This window comes from Mytilus californianus, unplaced genomic scaffold (assembly GCF_021869535.1).
Source record: "Mytilus californianus isolate M0D057914Y unplaced genomic scaffold, xbMytCali1.0.p SCAF_4, whole genome shotgun sequence".
Classification (NCBI taxonomy): Eukaryota; Metazoa; Mollusca; class Bivalvia; order Mytilida; family Mytilidae; genus Mytilus; species Mytilus californianus.
Genome location: NW_026262690.1, coordinates 78,088,029 through 78,094,028, shown reverse-complemented (window position 1 = coordinate 78,094,028; position 6,000 = coordinate 78,088,029).

Genomic DNA, 6,000 nt, shown 5'->3' with positions numbered 1-6,000 from the left:
CTGTTGGAATTGGGAAAACTCAAGGAGTCATTATTTCTTTACCACCTTACCAAAATAGACCCCTGAAAAAGTGAGTATGATTTAAACCCTGCAACAGGATATCTATTTAATGAATATCTCATAGAGTTGTTGCAAGGATTATTCTATGTACAGAGATCATGCCACTATCCCTTAACTAAATATTGGATCGAACATCATCATTCCGACCGAACGCATTTATGTATTTATACATCCTGCATATCCAAGCGAACGTCCCACCCCTCAGCAAGGATTTTAATGCTGAATGGGAGAAGTCCATCAGAAATTCAAAATATAGAGGCATATAGGAAAAAAATACTATTGTTGTGAGGGTGTCCAGTTGTTGTGGTTGCTGGTGTTACAATGGACACAAAAGTCAACAGTGCCGTACAGCAAATGCAAACGATATTTGGAAATGCTTTCATCTTTCACCTTCAAGTAATTAACAAATTAAAGGCAATGACTTTATTTGAATGTTGAACTAATTTCTTTAGTTAATCTATACAATCCAAAAAAAATATTGATTCTTAAATTCACTTTGACTTTGTTTGCCGGAAACAACAATCACAAATTAAAGAGATACTTTAGAGAAGAAAAAAAATACATTCTTATATATTGATTAAAGTTTCCACTTTGTTTTATCTTCATGTAGCCAACACCTAAATATATCAGAAAATTGACGTATTGACATTGTATTATTAAAAGGACATTTCATGTCACAATAGATATCAAAGATTTTGTTTCAAATGACGCTCATCAATCATTGAAGGAGGAATTGTCGTTCTTTCATAAATTGCAAGTCAAGCTAATAGATTCAATGCTTAACAGGGAATTTTATGTCATTGTTTCTTTTCTCTTTTCTGTTGGAAAATGAAAACAAGTATTATAGTTTGTGGAAGACTAAATTTTTCAGAATGTGGATCTACATGGCTTTGATTTTTTTTATTCGCTTTTGATTACTAACTTTAGCATAAAACTATCCATGCTTCATCAATACATTTCAAGTATAGAGAATTTAGTTGCAAATTCAAAACAAAGTAGGTCACCTGAAGTCCGTCTCCGGGTGCGTGATTCTCTCGTTTTTTTGAAGACCCATTGGTGGCCTTCGGCTGGATTTTTTCACTCTTTGGTCGTGGTGTTGTCTCTTTGGCACATTCCCCATTTCCATTCTCAATTTTAAGCATAATTTCCGTTTTGCATATTTTTGTGATTTTACTTTTTCCTTGTTTATTTGAGAAGATGACGCATTTCTTGCATTTTCTATCTGTCAACCTTGCCATTGTGTACTGCATTATGATCACTGGCTATGCTATCTGGCCAAAACCTATAACAGAAATAATTGGAATATAAATGTGTTAATGATACATGCGTATTTTGTTTTGTCTACATATAGCCTAGTCAATATAGCTCTAAAATTGCTCAACCTGCAACTAATTACAACACAAGGTTATTTTAGTGCAAATTATAATATAGACTTGTACTAACAACATACTAAAACTAAACATTGATATAATTTGCGGAAAAGGTTATTTTGGGGTGAAATATGTGGTTTTTAGAGAAAAAATGCTGAAAACTGGAAAAGAAGAAAAACTGTTATTTATGGTTACATTTTTAGACCTAAAGCTTGTTGAAGACAGGAAACCTTATCTTAATAGAGTATTATGTAGTCCTCTAGTTATAATTATTCATATTGAAGTAATTTTGAGGTGAAATGAGTGATTTTTAGTGAAAAACGCTGAAAACTGGAAATGTAGAAAATCTCCGTTGTTAATGGTTAATATTTTTGAAATTTGATCTATATAGAAAAAAGAACATACTATTTTATATTTTATTTGTGAAGTCCTTTAGTTATCAATATTAATATTTGGGTAATTTTGGCTGAATACTGTAAATTCAGAAATGATTGCGAGGTTTTTATTTCTGCGAATAATGCGACTACTTGAGTATCGCAATAATAAAAACTCGCATTCTGATATCAAATACATATATCTGTATGTAGCTTTTCCTAAAATCGCAATAATTAAACTCGAATTTTAATTAATTCTTCAAAAATCGCAATGATAAATGCACGCAATAATTTCTGAATTAACAGTATATGTTTTAAGACCGAAAACCCGGAAAACTGGAAATGAATATATCTCTGTTATTGATGGTTAAAACTTTCAAATTGGGATCTTAACAGAAAATAGAGAATACTATCTGATGTTTATCTTAAGAAGTCCTATAGTTATTAGTATTTAAAAAATTGTAATTCTTGTGTAAAATGTGATTTGTAGAGAAAAATTGTGAAAAATGGAAGTAAAAAACTCGATTATTCATGGTTAAAACTTTTAACATAGGATCTTTATAGACAGACTATATTATCTTATGTTTATCGCATATGTATTCCTCTAGTTATCGATACCAATAATAATCAATTTGTTGTGTGGAATATTTTGTTTTACACACTAACTACAAAACAAGACTATATCCATAGTACACGGATGCCCCACCCGCACTATCATTTTTTATGTTCAGTGGACTGTGAAATTGGGTCAAAACTCTAATTTGGCATTAAAATTAGAAAGATCTTATCATAGGAAACATTTGTACTAAGTTTCAATATGATTGGACTTCATCAAAAAATACCTTGACCAAAAACTTTAACAAAAAACTTTAATCTGAAGCAGGACAGACGGACGAACGAACAGACGCACGGACAGAAAAAACATAATGCTCCTAAGTGAGGGGCATATAAAATGAAAATTTTAAAATCTTGGTTATTTCTAGTTTGATTTTTAAAAACGAAAAAATGGAGAATGGAAACAGGGAATGTGTCAAAGAGAAAACAAGGCAAATAATGGGTCTTTAACATAGCAAGTAAATCCGGCTCACGGAGATGGGCTTCAGCTGACCCCTTGATTATTTTGAACACTAGTTCAGCAAAATGGACAACACCCTAAACTCCAGTACATACAAATGAACCAAAATTATCACAAAATAATACACACACAAGAAAAACAAAGGCTAGAGGTTCCTGACTTGGGATAGCTGCAATAATGTGGCAGGGGTAAAACATGTTGTGTGAGAACTCAACCCTCCCCTAGTTTCTCTAGACAATATAGAATAAACAAACACACAGTAAAACTCAGTTTTAAATATGTGCATTTTGTGGAAGTTTGAAATTTTATCTTATGTTTCGGTTATGTATTTATAGTAATTATACGTGTAGGTATAATAAACAAAAAATGATTGTGTTCAAAAATAACTGTAAATCAGTTTGGTTACTGACTTTGATTTTGTCATGTTAATTGCTGGAGAAGTCATTTTTCTAGTGTCCTTGCATCGTCATTGACTGTAGTCCTTTTTGTGTTTATTTTCATTAGCTACCTTTACAATATTTGAATTGCATGAAGTCACAGTTAAACACAGACAATGTGATTGCAGATTTCTCTTAATGTGTTGCTATTTCATTTAGCAAGCTCTATCAATATCCACGTTTAATTTCAGATATATAAGCTTTTTAAATTTAGGAACATATACTAGTTCACTGAATTAGCATTAAAAGAGGGGCAAAAGATACCAGAGGGACAGTAAACTCATAGATCAAAAATTGAATGTAGATCTGATATTGTCAATAAGATTATAAGTTTACCTCAAGAGCTTGAATTTAAATAGTAATTGTACTAAAGTGGTCCAATTTTGGATGTTGAAAATGAGATAAGCACTGTTGAATGAATTAATGGGATTACTTCCTAAGGAAGTGTTAATGGCAACAGCGCCTTATGTGTGTACCCTATAAATCTGCATGTATGTGGTGGTCTGAAACATCAACCAAATGGTAATGACAAAGAACTAACATGGGTTGTCTGCTATATGAAAATATTATGGTCAAAGACATATATATATATACTTACTAGTATATAAAGAAAAGCATTACCAAGTTCTTTATATAATATATCTCATTGAATTAATTTAATAAAAGGTAATCAGCTTTAGCCTAAGAACTGTAAAAAAATGATCATGCATCATCTGTGTATGAATTAAAATTTGTAGTGTCTGTGGGCGACTTTGATGGCCAGAGATAGCGTTTAGATAGTCAAGTCTAATCAGAAAGTATGTCTGTTGGTTTTTGTTAGTCGTTTGGGTTACTTTCTCATTGACTTTAAAAACCTCAAATCTCTCTTTATTCATAAATATACTCTATTACAGATATATCAATGTTAAAGACGCTGTTTTCTGCTTCCGGGAAGCTGACCTGTATTCAACTCATTTGAACGAAACTATAAAAATATTTTAAAAAATACACCTCATGCCAAAAGAATATAAATGTTTAGCTTTTAAGGTCCACTAAACTCTATCAGTGATCTCTTGATAGTAAGTTTGATCGCTTGCCAATGAAACCATCACTTATTATAAAATCTCCCCACTTTAAAAACATAAGAAGATGTTGTATGATTGACAATGAGAAAACTTTCCACAAGAGATATCAATGATGTGGGTGTGGATGTAAACAACTATAGCTCATCGTCAAAATATAAAACAAGTCAAACGAGAAACTCAAAGGCCTGATTAATGTTAAAACAATAAACGGAAAAACAAATATGACAGACAGCAAACAATAATAACCAAGTAATAAAGTGCCACTGACTTGTGATAATCATATTCATAGTGTGCAGGGTTAACCCTGTTTGCGAGCACTCAACCCTCCAATAATCAGGAACAGTTTTTATTTAGGGGCCGGCTGGGGACCACCTCCTGGTGCGGGATTTTTTCGTTGCGTTGAAGGCCCATTGGTGGCCTTCGGCTATTATCTGCTCTTGATCTAGTCGGGCTGTTGTCTCTTTGACATACAGTATTCCCCATTTCCATTCTCAATTTTATTTAAATAGCAAACAACGTAAGAACAAATTGTAAAAACCCAGTTGGAAAGGGCTCAACTAAAAAAGATCAGCACGGTGTATATAACCAATTAACAAAAAGACACTGAGTTCTCATAGCTAGTTCAAAGCTTAGTAATTACAGTTGATGAATAAATACTGTTGGCACCGACTAAAATATAAATAAGTACACATCCGATTAGTAACCAAAGTGAAAAGTGGATTCAGTGTTACAGTCAAAGCTTTATTTATATGGTGTGTGAGTACTGAGATCGTCGCAAATTACATGAGTAGCTATTTGCTTCGAGGAGCCTGAAATTTTCATTTGTGAAAAAATATTTAACATAAAATCATTTAACACTCATCATTCTTATTTTTTTATGAAACATTGTTGGATTCTAAACCTTTAACATGTTTGTTCGAAAAGGTAAATGAAAATAATATATTGTTTCCTTTCTTAAGTTGTGGAGAAAAAATACATTAAAGACTTTGAATCTTGTAATAACATTTTTTTTTTATAAAGAACAAAACATGTGTTTCTGGAACCCCTCCCCCAACAAAATATAAACTGTCTGTGCCTTTAACACAAGGGCAGAATTTTTTAAAATACCAAGTAAGAATGTGACTAAATTGGTTACTCTAATTCAGTACAGTTTTCTATTTATAGGTAACTTACCAACACTATTTTGGAGAATTAGATTCTTGGATTGTAAAATAGCAGAACACAATCTCGGTCTATATCTTTATTCAAATATACAAATTTTGAGACAGGAAAGGGATTCATTTGTTATATTATTCTTTTAAATTGAAATAATTATGTATTGTATTGTATTATTTCAACTGTTTTAGAAAATACAGAACATTTTTTATATAATTTAATTTTTTTCAACTTTGGCAAATAAGGGTAAGCAACTCATATAACCTTACTTTTATTACAAAACATTTTTATAAATTACACCACTTTCCGCAAAATATATTTTTGTATAGTTTTAGTATGTTGTTCATAGATAGTAACAGACTTGTTTTTCAGAGAAAAACTTTGTGTTGCAATTAGTTGCAGGTTGTTCACTAAATTGACTAGACTAATAATCAAATGATGGAAGAACACATTTTCTCAATAACA